We start from the raw sequence: 16,089 nt of genomic DNA, 5'->3' as shown, positions 1-16,089 counted from the left end.
GGAGTGGGTTGCCATTCCCTTCTCCAGGGGATCTTCCCTACCCTCTCCAGCATTGCAGTCAGATTCTTTACCATCTGAGCCACCAGGGAAGTCCCATTATTCAGTACTGAAGATATTATCACACTGTTCATGGGGTTCTCAAGGCAAGAATACTGAAGTGGTTTGCCATTCCCTTCTCCAGTGAACCGCAGTTTGTCAAAACTCTCCAGCATGACCCGTCTGTCTTGGGTAGCCCCACTTAGCATGGTTCATAGTTTCATTGATTTAGACAAGGCTGTGCTCCATGTGATCAGTTTGATTAGTTTTCTGTGATTGTGGTTTTCATTCTTTCCAGCCCTCTGATGGATAAGGATAAGAAAACTCCAATACCTTGGCTACCTGATGCAAAGAACTGATTATTTGGAAAAGACCCTGATGCTGGGAAAGATTGAAGGCAGGAGGAGAAGGGGATGACAGAGGATGAAATGGTTGGATGGCATCACTGAGTTGATGGACACAAGTTTGAGCAAGCTCCAGGAGTTGGTGCTAGACAGGGAAGCCTGGTGGGTTGTAGTCCATGGGATCACGAAGAGTTGGACACGACTGAGCAACTGAACTGACTGACTGAAGATATTATCACTATTATTATTATTATTATTATATTTTAAAATCTAGTGGATAAGAGGACAGGATCTTGAGCCTCATTCTGCAAATTATTGGGCAAAGTACTAAAACTTTTCTTATCTGTAAAATGGAAATAAAAACTGTACCTATTTTATAGATTTATTATGAGGATTTATAAGTTAATACTTAATGAAGTACTTAGAACAGTGCCTATGACAGGATAGGTGACCAGTAAAACTTTTATTATTAACTGTTACTATTTCCCAGCCATGAAAAGCCTGCATATATTGAAAGATCTTGTCTACCAAAGACAAGCCATGTATTCAGTAATATTTAATTTGATTCCTAATGTTTTATTAATCAAAGACATTTATCACTGCCTGTCAAAGCTGATTCAGCAGGAGATAACCAGAGTATCCGCAGTGAGTTGACACAACACCGGCCAAAAGAACAGACTTTTAACATTTTAACCTGTGTTCTCATAGTCTGAGCCAAAATTCCAATACTGATAACACTTGTAATAGTGAAAATATCTGTTTTACCTCTAATTAGTAATTAAAACATTAGCTTTTTCTATATATAAAACCTTTAAAATCTTATTTATTTATTCATTCTTTCATTACATATTTTCCACCACTACCCAGGAAGCCTAGGCCTCTTTGAGAACTCTACCCTTAGGCAAGGTAGTTCCTTTAAGGAGACCTTCAAAGCTTCATCATCACCTTGGAGGCTCTTCATTGGGAGCTTGTGTGGGAGGAGGCCATCAGGTGAAAGTTGTTAGCATACAGCTTTAAGTAGCCCTACCAGGACGCCAACTCAAGCGAGCTCAGCCGTTAATCCCGCTGAAATTTACTGCTGCGTGGACAGAGGTGAGACAGCGGCACCTTTAGCGTCCTAAGAAGTTTTTAAGACAGAAATATTCTTTTTTACACATTATATGCTAGGATGAGCTAATTGCCGAATACATCAACGTCCATCTGCGACTGACCCCACAGCTCTGTGACAGCTTTCGGTTTCCAAAGGCCTTGCCAAAAACCATGTCTCTCCTGTCCTTAGGAGGTGCACATGCCCAACGTCAGGAAAGCAGCATTATGTAAAGGAAGAAAGCAAGGCAAGGGATCCCATTTGGCAGGTGACTGCCTAATTTATCTCCATGCATGTTTGTTGGGGTTAAAGCGAGAAATTCATGTACAATATGCTATATGTGTGCCCCTTCCTCATTCTCCAGGTCTCCTGACACCTACAGGACACTGAAGCCAGGCCCTTCAACAGACGGCGGCGAGGCAGGTAGGACTCAAACCTAATAGAGACAAGACATAAGATAAATTTGCCACTTTATTCCATGAACTATAGATAATAAGCTTTAATGCTTATCTAACACTGCTGCTGCTGCTAAGTCACTTCAGTCACATCTGACTCTGTGTGACCCCATAGACAGCAGCCCACCAGGATCCCCCATCCCTGGGATTCTCCAGGCAAGAACACTGGAGTGGGTTGCCATTTCTTTCTTTAGTGCATGAAAGTGAAAAGTGAAAGTGAAGTCATTCAGTTGTGCCCGACTTTTAGCAACTCCATGGACTGCAGCCTACCAGGCTCCTCCGTCCATAGGATTTTCCAGGCAACAGTATTGGGGTGGGGTGCCATTGCCTAGATACTGTGATTTACAGATGATTGCTCACACACTCATATACACACAGTAAAGATGGTGGAACTGAAGCTGTAATGGTAAATATCTAAAATATACCTTATAGGGAGCAAATGGAGATAGAGGAGGTGAACTGGAATAGTATGAACTCAGAGTCCAAGCTTCTGGTTGTCTGCTGTATCACTTTCTAATGCGCTGAATTGCCAGCCTGCTTTCTTACTCTCATTTCCCTTTCCCGTCATTTACTAGGATAGTGACCTTCCACGTTTGTCTGACTGATTCTTGGCAACTTCATCCTCTGCCTCCCCAATAATCTCTTGTTTGACTCCAGGCACCCGTTTCCCACTTCCCCTAAGTACACAGCTGTAGCCTACTAGAAACAGATGAGAGTGTGACCCGTGACCTGTATTGAAGTCTTGCCTGAAGATACCAACCCCTGACAGTCCTATTATGGAGAGCACAGTACAAAATAGAATTCATAATTCCACATTTGGATGTGATATTTTATACATCTCTTTGTCTTGTGTGGCATTTTACTGTGTTTTACTGTAATCTTCTGTTCAATGTTTCATTATAGTTCACTGAGTTGTAGAACAGATAAAAAAGTTACTGAAAGGAGTCAGAAAAATGCATGTTTAGCGCATGACACTTGTTTAGCCACATGGCCTTGAGTTTCAATATTTCATTAGTAAAATAGCGAGAATAAAACTCACCTGGTTAAATGGATCAGATAAGAAAACATTTTTAAAGCAGAGCACAGTAACAGGAACATAGTAAGTCCATGGTAGCGCCTAGATATTTGAAAAATAATTGTGTTCTTGTTTACAAAGGTGTTTTTTTTTAAACAAGTCCTTCACGTTTCTCAACATTACAGCCTCCTCCTTTTCATCTTCAAATCTTACTCTGTTACTTGTCCCATAGCAGATGCTCCATGTGTGGTAGTGAAATTGAATTTCTGAGAGTTGTTTAGACTTTAAATGAGTCCCTGGAAATTCTTTCTAGTCTAAAAATTCTTGCCCTAATCTAAGATTAATTCTTTGGAAATTGAAGAGGGAAAAAGATGGGGGATGCAAGTAGGAAAGAGAGAGAGAAAAGAGATTATCTGTGAGATATTTATCTAAATGGCCTGGCAGTGCGAGTGGCAGGCTCCTGATGGTCTCCCGGTGTGGGAGGGAAGATGAATGGTTTCCAGGGCATCCGGTGCTACTCCTTAAAGGAGCCTGCTGTGGCCAGAGCTGGCCCCTTTGACCCTGTTTCAATGTAGGAGGAAGGATGGGTAGAATCATAAAAGGAACACACACTCTCACACTCCCACTGCACTTCCCCTGGAAATACTGGATATGTTGAGGCGGTTGGCATGCGAGGATGCTTGGTGTGGCAAAAAGCACTTGAAACGTGACTTTGCTGCTGCAGCTCTGTGACCTGAGGCACATTATTTGGCTCTTTGTGCTCTTTACTCACTTGTGAAACTAGGAGAATAATGTCTACTTTGCGGGGCTATTCTGGTAGTTAAGTAATACAAAGCATATTAAAGCTATTCACAGTTTGTATATCTGTTATGCCAGTAGCTAAATCTACTATGTATTATAGATATTTTAGGCTAAATGTGAAGAATAACTTTTTTCAGATGTTTGGTCATCTTTACTGAAAATTAACCCTTAAGTGTTGGTATCAATGTGTTTGTTATATGATCCTGTCCTGTTGACCAGATTTCATGAAACCAGAGGTGGATATAAGATCTTAAATGATGCAGACTTCTCTTTCCTAAAAATATAGTTTGGAGGCAAAGCTTTGTGTGTATGTGTGTCTGTGTGTGGGGAGGAGAGTGAGGGAGGGGGAGAGAGGGAGAGAACGAATTTGGAATATCCATTCATACCTTTTCCTAGGAGTATAATCTTAGTAAATACTTTGACTAGAATCCCAGTCTCAGGCTTTGCTTCTAGAAAAGTCAGTTCTAAATCACTTGGCATGGAAGTTGTTTGCAAGAAATAACAAGCCCTAAGGTCTATGCCGGGGTCTATAAAAGCACACTGCAAACGCCATTTTATATATATATATATATATATATATATATATATATAAATATATATAAATGGTCTGTAGAGTCTGACAAATTTGGGTAGATGTGCTATATTGACTACTAACTATTTAATCTTGGGAAAATTACTTAACCTCTAGTGACTCAGTTTCCTTGTCTGCAATATTATCTCACAGGGCTATTTGGAGAGGTAACAGGTCGAGGGATCTTCCCAGATGTCCTGCTGTATCATATAAATTTCATAAGTCATAGCGTCTGTTGTGACTATTACTACTACTACTACCAATGTTCCTCTGTGAATAATTCTTGTTCAGGCGTTGTGCTTGAAGCTCTTTGGCTGTATTATTATTATTATTATTATTATTTTACTATTTACAAGAGTGTCCTCCTAACTTACACTTAAACCAGAGTTAGAAAGTACTCTCAAAGTCAGTAGTTTAAATGGAAGCTTTACTATAAACACAATTGGAAGAGACTGGTTGTCATGGTGATGCTTTTGCCAAAGTAATGGAGAGATAAGTTAAATGCCAAGGGAGGCTGTAAAAGTTGCCTGTATTCTTTAACTGCATTGAGTGTGATGGATAGAAGAATTGTATTTATCAGACATTTTTCTCTCTTTAAAATCTTTGTTTACAATGAATGCATCTTTACTCCAGCGCTGCTGTTATCCACAATATTTTTTATCTATCATTAGCAAATGTTTCTGTACAAAGGATATGGTATCATACGGTGGTTTTGGAATCAGACTTCCTGGATTTGAACCTGAGTTTGGCAATTTTGTTCCCAAATTTTGTCCACACTGACCAGTCTAGGACTCACTTTTCTCATATGTAAAGTATGAAGAAGGCTATATCTGATCCATATGCCTGTCTAAGTATTGTAGGTCATTCATGTGAAGTAATTAGGAAGGAGCCTAGCATCTAGTGAACAATGTGTTAGTTTTACCATCAAACTGGCATACCTATTCTTACCACTGTTATTTTCATTATTCTAGAATAGTAGAGCTTGGCCAGTCCTGAGGGATCATTTAGTTAAATTCTATCATCTTATAAAGATCATTTGCCACTTACCAACAATGAGATTGAGCCTAACTTATACATATGTGTTCATTGGCCTTAGGGGACTCAGCTGCTAAATGTTGCTTTAGATCTACAAGCTTCATTAAGGTTAAAGGGTATACATGTTTTCACCATTGAGTCTAAGCAGGGTGACTTGTGTGGTGTGGCACCAGGCATGAGTATGTATTCAATAAATCTCAATCGAAAAAATGAGTTAAAAAATGGATAGGTTGGTAACTCAGTAATTCTTGAGTAAATGAACTGGGGCTCAGAAGTAAGGCTTCAGGTGCTATGCAATATAATACAGGGTCCTAACCTGACCTAGGGTTTCATTTGAGAACATTTCCCTAAACATAGAGGATTTATTCTCCATCCTGTGGGAGGGTGTGGGTCTGTGTGTGTTGAGGTATAGGGATCAGAGGATCTTATATGATAATCATGTAACCCTTTTATCATGAAGTACAAATGAAACACAAGCATCGATGTTTAGATTTTTGTAGATGTCGCTGATGTGATCCCTTCCTCCAAGCACTATTCTAGAAAATTAGTATTGAGATTTTAGGAATCTTCTATTTACTGCGTGCCCTTGCTCAGCCCCCATCTGACCCATACTATACTTTATAGCCTCAGGTTCCAGGAAGAGAAGCCTTTCGTCAAGAACTCTGATTTGAATGCTGGGTTACTTGCATTACATAAATATGTCCATAGCTTTCCTTTCCTTCTAAATTGAGTTTCTTTTACCTCTAGGCCAAAAATCTGTGCCTTGTCAATGCCTCCATTCTGTCTACATGCCTTGTGATTATCAGTATATTAATTGCTAGAGGACATATAACATTAATCCCAGGCTGAGAAACGATTATTAGATCCCCAATCTATGCATGGATAGATTTTAGATTATCTTCTTGTCTATTGTTTCTAGAAAGTGATAACTAAACTGTTTCATTGGTAAGAGCTATATGCCAGGCACCATGTTAAGTATTGATACTTTCATAGCCATGACTTGAATGTATCATCATAGCTGCAAGACATTTTGCACAGCTGCAAAATGCATTTTACTAATAGAAAATAATTTTATAGGAATTAAGTACTTTGTGTAATATAAACAGGATGTGCTATCACTGGACAGTGTATGAAAACATGCACAATATAGATATGAGAGTTTTTAGCTTTTTGGTACTAGAAGAGCCTTAAGGCATATTCTAATAACAGATTTGAGTTGATGGTATCAAGGAACCAAGTTCATGAAATTGAAAAATGATAAAATCCGTTTACAAACCCATTTTTTCCCCACTTCACTTCTAGAGTAGTCTTCATTGTGTCTTGGCATCACAAAGAAGAAAGTGAGAAAAATAGCTACCTAAATAAGGAGTATGTCCTCTGGAGTGGATTGAGGGGGTTCAGATTCCAGCGTTGCCTCATGTTAGCAATGTAAACCTTGGCAAGTCAATAAGATTAGTATATTAATAGTTACATAACAGTTTGTTTTCAAAATATGATTAGTCAGGGCTTCCCTAGTGGTTCAATGGTAAAGAACCTGCCTGCAATGCAGGAGACATGGGTTCAGTCCCTGTGTGGGGAAGATCCCCTGGAGCAGGGCCTGGCAAGCCACTCCAGTATTCTTGTCTGAAGAATTCCATGAACAGAGGAGTCTGGTGGGCTATACAGTTCATGGGGTTGGGAAGAGTTGGACATGACTGAAGCAACTGATCACACACACATGGTTAGACATGCAAGGTGCTTAGCATTGTATCTAAAATATAATTTGTGCTCAAATGACATTTATTGTTACGATAATATACTTTAGTTTTGATTAAGCTGCAAATAATTTGATTAAGTTGCAAATAAAGTGCTAATGTAGAAGGGTTTGATGGCTGCAATAAAAATACTTCTCATTTAAAATGGTGGACAACACCCACCGTTTGCTTTGGAGGACTTTCCTGCTTCCTTAATGGAAGATTAATCCCTGTCAAGGGTTTGGAAGCTGATTAAATGAGCTCATCATTTTACCTAAGAAAGTCATTTCCTCTGCCCAGGCTTCCTGCTGAACTAGCACCTTTGAATGATACTCATGTAATATTTAACTGGTGTGGGCATTGGAGTACATTTAGTTCAAAATGATATTTTCCTTGGAGTGTACATAATCCAGCCTGAAATGTTTATTTTCATATTCTGAGCCAATCGATTTGCAGGTTTCCTCCACTCTCTGAAAGTAGTATTCTTGTGAAACCTTTCATAAGCCAAAATGGTATAAAGCGAAGAACCAGTGACCTTAGGAAACGTCTTGTTAACAGATACACAAAATAAACCAAGATAAAGCACAGATGCTCACAGACACAGTCCAAAGCTACGATGGCTTGATGCTGAGAGTGGTTCCCAGGAAAGAGCTGGTAGGGAGCACTCTGCTCAGGGTGTGCACTGCCTATATAAGAACTCTCTGCAAAACAAATGCCGAATGCTAATTTCAATTTTTGCCTTTTTATTTTTTATTTTTGTAAAAGTGAAAATCCTCTTCAGATTTTTTTGCTTAGTGAAAACTGGTGTAATGCAAATCTTTCATAAAAATGAAGTAGCATAAAATGAATTTCTAAAAGTGGAGTGATTACCACTTCCTCAGTTAATCACAAGTAGTGACTGACCTCTGTCAATAGGTTTATCCTGTCTGAGTAACTCTACATATTTACTCTACAGTTTTAAATATTATCAACAATATTCAATCCTAAGTACTTCTTTGGAATATTGATTGGTATAGGCAGATAGTTATATGATATATCAATCTTAACTTAAAGGCTCTGTACACTGTAAACTCACTGTAGATTCAAGGGATTAGATCTGATAGAGTGCCTGAAGAACTGTGGACAGGGGTTTGTGACATTGTACAGGAAGCACTAATCAAGACCATCCCAAAGAAAAAGAAATGCAAAAAGGCAAAATGGTTGTCTGAGGAGGCCTTACAAGTAGCTGAGAAAGGAGGAGAAGCTAAAGGCAAAGGAGGAAAGGAAAGATATACCCATTTGAATACAAGGTTCCAAAAATAGCAGGGAGAGAAAAGAAAGCCTTCCTCAGTGATCAGGGCAAAGAAATAGAGGAAAACAATAGAATGGGAAAGACTAGAGATCTCTTCAAGAAAATTAGAGATACCAAGGGAACATTTCATGCAAAGATGGGCTCAGTAAAGGACAAAAATGGTATGGACCTAACAGAAGCAGAAGATATTAAGAAGAGATGGCAAGAATACACAGAAGAACTATACAAAAAAGATCTTCATGACCCAGATAATCACGATGGTGTCATCACTGACCTAAAGCCAGACATCCTGGAATGTGAAGTCAAGTGGACGTTAGGAAGCATCACTATGAACAAAGCTAGTGGAGGTAATGGAATTCTAGTTGAGCTATTTCAAATCCTAAAAGATGATGCTGTGAAAGTGCTACACTCAATATGCCAGCAAATCTGGAAAACTCAGCAGTGGCCACAAGACTGGAAAAGGTCAGTTTTCATTCCAATCCCAAAGAAAAGCAATGCCAAAGAATGCTCAAACTATGGCACAATTGCACTCATCTCGCACGTGAGCAAAGTAATGCTCAAAATTCTCCAAGCCAGGCTTCAACAGTACATGAATCATGAGCTTCCAGATGTTCAAGCTGGATTTAGGAAAGGCAAAGGAACCAGAGATCAAATTGCCAGCATCATTGGATCATTAAAAAAGCATGAGAAAAAAAGAAAAAAAGAAAAAAAAAAGCATGAGAGTTCCAGAAAAACATTTACTTCTGCTCTATTGACTATTCCAAAGCCTTTGACTGTGTGGATCACAACAAACTGTAGAAAATTCTTAGAGATGGGAATACCAGACCACCTTACCTTCCCCCTGAGAAGTCTGTATGCAGGTCAAGAAGCAACAGTTAGAACTGGACATGGAACAACAGACTGGTTCCAAATCCAGAAAGGAGTACGTCAAGGCTGTATATTGTCACCCTGCTTATTTAACTTATATGCAGAGCACATCATGAGAAATGCTGGGCTGGAAGAAGTACAAGCTGGAATCAAGATTGTCAGGAGAAATATCAATAACCCCAGATATGAAGATGACACCATCCCTATGGCAGAAAATTAAGAAGAACTAAAGAACCTCTTGATGAAAGTGAAATAGGACAGTTAAAGAGTTGTCTTAAAACTCAACATTCAGAAAACTAAGGTCGTGGCATCTGTTCCCATCACTTCATGGCAAATAGATGGGGCAACAGTGAAAACAGTGACAGACTATTTTGGGGGGCTCCAAAGTCACTGCAGATGCTGACTTCAGCCATGAAATTAAGACACTTGCTCCTTAGAAGAAAAGTTATGACCAATCTAGACAGCATATTAAAAAGCAGAGACATTACTTTGCCAACAAAGGTCTGTATAGTCAAAGCTATTGTTTTTCCAATAATCATGTATGAATGTGAGTTGGACTATTAAAAAAGCTGAGCACTGAAGAATTGATGTTTTGAACTGTGGTTTTGGAGAAGACTCTTGAGATTCCCTTGGACTGCAAGGAGATCAAACCAGTGCATCCTAAAGGAGATCAGTCCTGGGTGTTCATTGGAAGGACTGATGTTGAAGCTGAAACTCCAATACTTTGGCCACCTGATGTGAAGAAATGACTCATTTGAAAAGACCATGATCCTGGAAAAGATGGATGCTGGGAGGAGAAGGGGATGACAGAGGATGAGACGATTGGATGGCATCACTGGCTCAACGGACCTGAGTCTGAGTAGGTTCTGGGAGTTGGTGATGGACAGTGAGGCCTGGTGTGCTGCAATCCATGGGGTTGCAAAGAGTCAGACACGACTAAGCAACTGAACTGTACTGACACTGTAAACTCACATTTGGGCGCACACACATACACACTCATTCGTACATACACACAAATACCCTATCACATATATGTGCATAAATGTACCTTTTTGATTAGAGAATGTTTTGTGCTTGAATGTAACCCAGGTATAAATTCAATTTGTGAATAATCTTGTTTTTATCTTTAATAACATTTCATAATTAATACAGATCTCAATACTTCTAGAATCCCCTCCCTCATACTGGAACTAACTCTGAAATGCCTATGGAATTCTGGACTTGCTAAAAGTGTCTTAAGTGCACCCTAACTAAGAGTTCAGAGATTTATATTTAGGGAGGTAAAAGCAGAGAAATAATTCAATAATGGCAATGATGTCTGTGCTTGTATAGTATTTTTTTCTCCATATCCCAAAAGTCTTCAAAACAATGCCAAGAAAGACAGGCTGCGTGTTATTACCCTCAGCTTACAAATGAAGAAATTGGGGATTAGATAATTTAAGTAAATTGACTACTTAAAATAGCATATATACCTCCCCTCCCTTTTGTTTTACTACAAATGCAATGCTTCTCAAACTACTCGATTCCCCCACCCAAAATTATAAGAGAAAATAGTATACTAGAGAAAAAGGAGATCATTTACAGAATTAGATACCAATAACTAAATGCTAAGCAACCTTGTATTTTGGAACACTAAACACTTGATTAAATCCCTAATATCTGACATGCCCCTTATCCATGATGCCAATTTAGATGACAGTACCATATAGCTACGAATAACCTTTGTACTCAAAACTAGAACATGAAACATAAATTCAGTCTGTTGTCTCAGTGTTAGACTATGATGGATCACATACTCAGGGACTGATCTTAGTTTTTATCATGAAATTTATCCTCAGCTTCTTGACATATTTTCCATGTTACCACTTTCTCTGTGTAAAGCTACATGTCTCTGCCTTACTTGGGTCCATAGCTGATTTCAACAAAGTGCTTATATAGGGTGAATTTAAAGAAATTGGTGTGGCCAGTTTTCATTCCATCTTGTTATCATGGAGGCAAAGAAATTGGACTGTGTAACTAACATTACTGAGAAGTTTTGAAAGTGCTTATTATTTATTAGGAATGGTAGCCGTGTTGTCCTGTCATGGCTCTGCTCTGCAGACAAACAAGACTCAGAAATGAAATAAAATTCATTTACCTTTGCACCACTCTGTAATTCCTTGTGTTGTCTGCTCTTCCTGTTATTGGTTGAGGAAATGGGACCATACTACTCACTCGTGCAAACATGGTAATACATGCACACACACACAACTCAGCACCAGATGGGTTCTGGTTCCTTGAAAACTGGAAACAATCTAAGCAAGTGAAAATTGAGGCACATTAGAAATTCATGTTCTTTTCAGATTTTATTCTCCCTCTCTTAAAAGTTTTCAGTTCTTGCAAATTTGTATCAAGATTCTTATTTGTGTATCCTAAAGGATTGATACCAGTAAGCTGGGTGACACATTCTAAATTCAAACCACAATTAAGTGTGTTTGAATTTACAAAACCACAACTTCAATGAGGTTACATTGCATTTTAAAAAAGAAAGTTCATGAAAGATGTAATGACATTGTCTCCTGACCTATGCAACTTATTCTCACCTTACTTTTGTTCTTATATGATCAAGTGAAACATTTTTCTTCCATAGTTTAAGAATTTAAGATTTTCAAATCATTGTTTGTTAAGCATCAAAATACTTTATTCTACAACTAAATCCTTCCTCAAAGTTTCCTAAAATAAACAAACAACGTGGTTCCATGGGTCTGAAAATACTATCATCTGTTATTTGAAGGAGAAAGACCACACAAAAGCTTGTTCTTCCTTTCTATTTCACAGCCCCAAACAATATAATTTCTACTAAATAAGTGTTTGCAATTCTGCTTCTCTTCTGAACCTTTTTCTCACTACCTTATTTTATTAAGCCTTCATTATCTCACCTTTAGACAGATCTAATGTTCCTTTAATATGTTATTATTATCAGTTTTATTCTTCATCCCCATTCTAGGCCCGTTAATCCACTTTCTATCCCTCTGTGAGAGTAGGATGACTGAGAAAAAAACAAATGACCAGGTCACCCTTTTGTTATACAGGAAAATAAAAAGTCTGAGTCCTAAACAGATAATGCAAATTCTCTTAGTATGGTTAAAGTCCAGCTCTCCCTCCTTATTCCCTACTGCCCTTGAGGCACAGAATAAATTAAGGAATAAATGAGAGTGAGTGGAGAGACAGCAATCGGTAATATGCTAAATTTTTTGTCTGTACAAAATTTACAAACAGGCAAAGAAACTCTGATTCCCTACTGGCTCAATGATAAAGAATCCACCTTCAATGCAGGAGACACAGGCTCGACTCCTGCATTGGGAAGATTCCTTGGAGGAGGGAGTGACAACCTACTCCAGTATTGTTGTTGGGAAAATCCCATGGACAGAGGAGCTTGGTGGGCTATAGTCCATAAGGTTGCAGAGAGTCGGACACAAATGAAGTGACTGAACATACACACACACACACAGATATTCTATTTATGAAATAATTTTTGACTGGTTTTTAAGTTGTTAAAAATGGGGGAGGGATATCCAATGTTCAGCTCTTTCTATCCCTTTTGAAGAGCCTATAAACTGAATAATATTGGTTTATGGATGACAGATCATGTATTGGAAGAAACAAATTTAGATAATAAGAATTCCTATAATCATTATTCAAACATTAGTATATTTTCATATTCTCTTTTGAGGGGCTTTTCTCAATGAAAACAACAGTAAATTATCTTGGAAGTATTAACATAGCACCTGAAATATATCTCTGTAAAAGAATGACCTTCAGGTAGAAATCTTGTTGAGGGAATTTTTCTGCATCATTCAAACTCAAGCCTTTGTTAGTTAAAACAAAATGAGAGAAAAATAAATCTTGATGTGGAACATAGATTACAAAGTTGCTGGAGGGATTTAATTTGGGAGTAATTGTTTTACCTAGTCCAAGAACAGGTATTTTAAATTCACAGGGAGCAAAGGAATTGTATACGGCCAGGAGCGACATATGGAGAAGGCAATGACACCCCACTCCAGTACTCTTGCCTGTAAAATCCCATGGATGGAGGAGCCTGGTAGGCTGCAGTCCATGGGGTCGCTGAGGGTCGGACACGACTGAGCGACTTCACTTTCACTTTCATGCATTGGAGAAGGCAATGGCAACCCACTCCAGTGTTCTTGCCTGGAGAATCCCAGGGACGGGGGAGCCTGGTGGGCTGCGGCCTATGGGGTTGCACAGAGTCGGACACAACTGGAGCAACTTAGCAGCAGCAGGAGTGACATAAGGGTACAGTTACGCATCAGTTAGAATCTGTACACACTAAGACACTTTTTCAAGAATCCTGAAGCTATTAACAGACAAGCCAGAAACCCAGGATCAAGATCCCATCACTTTCTAAACTTTAGGGTTCTAATATCAGGTCCAAGAGTTATTGCTAAAAACAAGGTCAATAAAATCATCACTTCAAAATAAATAAGCTTATCTTATTTATCATCTTTGGCTTTTATATTACATAACTGTATAATCTCGGTCTATTAGAGGCTTCCTTGGTCATTCAGATGGTAAAGAATCTTATTAACCTAATATGTTTAATGAAATATTCAATCTGGAAAGACCTCATTGTAAGTAAGGCTTCTACTATGACTGTAACTTTCTAATATTCTAAACTTCATGCATGAACCCTACTAAACTAATGTTATATCCTAATGCATTATGCTCTATGTTTGTTCCTTTGTTCAAGTCTAGAATGCCTTCTCCTTGCCCCATCCTTTTTGTTGACCAAAAGAGCCCCTAATCTTCTTTAAAACCATGAGTCCTTTTACCTCCTTCAGAAAGCCTTGCCTGCATTTTAATTCATTCGTGGTTATATTTATAAAATGTTTGCTAGATGCATTGAGAGTGCTTATACACTTAATATTTTTCTCTCAAAGTCTTTGGGCTAATTCTTTCTCTCATGTTATGGGAGAAGAAATTTCAGCTCTTTGCTTATGAGTAAGTTGTCAAATATTGTAAAATGAAAATAGGATTCAAACCCAACCATAAACCCTAGAGTGACTGTCTAGTTCCTTATTGTACTACAGAGTATTGGGTTTGACCAACTCTGACTCTTCATGCATGATATTAATTTTGCCCCAATTACTTACAAAAATTTCAACTTAATTTCTTTCTTTACAATGGCTAGTCACACATATACACAACAAATACACAAAAATGAATACTTAACTAAAATACCAAAATACTATATAAATTTTGTTTTCTTTTTAAATCGTTGTGAGTCTGACTTGGGTAATGCACACCATGTGAAGCTAAAATCTACACTGCTATTATATCCACATGCATAGCCATTACTTGAAAAGAAATCTATCAGGAGCAGAGTGGCAAAGTTAAATTGGAAGGAGGATCAAGGTCTAACATCTTATATAAAATGAATGACTTCGGAATAACTATACATTGCATTGATATTTAATATTTCACAGATGCATGTATTCTATTTGTATGTGCTATTACTCGAACAGAAGCATTTGATGAAATTCCTCCCTCAAGGTCTGTAGGGTTTTTTAAATTTTCATGTTACAATGAATTTCTCAGGTCAAGTCAGTGGTAGCAAGGAAAAAAATGGCTATGATAAAATTTTCTTTTCTAGTCTTCTGCTAGAGTCAAAGTTGTCTCAATTTATCAGTCACTCTGTCCTCATTAAAATCATTCTGCCTGCAGAGCATTTTATGAGTTTCCACATATGGAAATGGAGGACATAGGGGAGACAATGAGAATAAGTCATTTTTTTGAATGCACTGATGATAAAAGCTGCCATATTGTTAATTAACTTATATAAGTTTAATAAGCAATATGAATAGAGAAATGCATAGGTAAATGTACTAATGGTTGAATATTATTATTCCATTTTTAAACATATATGTGTGTCTATTTGTTTTTTTATATTTTATATTTATTTTTCAAAAGAAATACCTAAAAATGTTAAGGTATATTTATGTCTATAGGTTATGTGTCTATCCCTTTCTTAATAGTTATGTGGGAAGGCAGATGTATGGATATTGATTTTTTTCCTTGTGCTTATTCTGGTTATTTCTAAGGTTTTTAAATTTTTACTTTATTTTTGGCTGCACTGGGTCTTTGTTGCTTCTTGCAGGCTTTCTCTAATTGTGGCGAGCAGGGGCCACTCTGCAGTTGCGATGTGCAGGCTTCTCACTGGCTTCTCTTGTTGCAGAGCACAGGCTCTAGGCACTCTGGCTTCTTTCAGTTGTTTGGCTCTAAGGAAAGTAACTCAGAAGCTGTGGCATGTGGAATCTTCACGGAAGGAAAGTGACTCAGTAGCTGTGGCATGTGGAATCTTCATGGACCAGGGATCAAACCTGTGTCCCCTGAGTTGGCAGGAGGAGTTTTATCTACTTCTCCAAGATGTCTTATTCTGGTTATTTTAAATTTGTATCAATTGCATAATTAACTATTAAAAAAATAAAGCACTGTAAGAAATTAAGCATTTAGCTTTTATATAACTTCATCTAATGTCTACTAAATGTTTTAGTTCCCTAGAAGTTCTTAGAAACTATCCATTTTAATCCTGAATATTGTTTTGTGAGGTCAACTTCAGTCTCTTTTCTACTAAACAATTTGCAATTTGGTTCAACTCACGTATCTGCTAAGTAAACTTTATATCTGTATCTTTTACAAATGGAACCCAACCCATAAGCAGCTCGTTTCTTCTAACTTTAGAAAAAGCATTCAAAATATGAATGATTCCCCTCATACCTTCCTACTACCTGAATTGAAGTCCCCATCAACTCTCATGTTAATTGCTGCAATTAACTACTAACAGATCTTGACACTTT

The 16,089-nt window shown here is 37.9% G+C and overlaps 1 long non-coding RNA gene across 16 annotated transcripts in view; it reads left to right on the top strand.

The window, feature by feature from the left end:
- The first annotated feature begins 1,335 nt into the window (after positions 1–1,335).
- LOC147353357 (uncharacterized) overlaps positions 1,336–16,089 on the top strand; it is a 238,252-nt gene continuing 223,498 nt past the window's right edge. For 11 of the 16 annotated variants that reach the window (XR_015145043.1, XR_015145037.1, XR_015145040.1 and 8 more), the window contains exons 1-2: positions 1,393–1,735; positions 1,832–1,890. This is a non-coding gene — a long non-coding RNA (uncharacterized LOC147353357). Of the gene's footprint in view, positions 1,736–1,831; positions 1,891–15,389; positions 15,738–16,089 lie in introns of those variants that run through there. The other 5 variants (XR_015145030.1, XR_015145031.1, XR_015145029.1 and 2 more) reach the window with 5 other exon arrangements.

This window comes from Bos grunniens, chromosome 18 (genome assembly GCF_055505025.1).
Source record: "Bos grunniens cultivar Pamir isolate PY7600 chromosome 18, Bosgru_T2T1.0, whole genome shotgun sequence".
Classification (NCBI taxonomy): Eukaryota; Metazoa; Chordata; class Mammalia; order Artiodactyla; family Bovidae; genus Bos; species Bos grunniens.
This window is presented reverse-complemented; position numbering and strand designations above follow the sequence as displayed.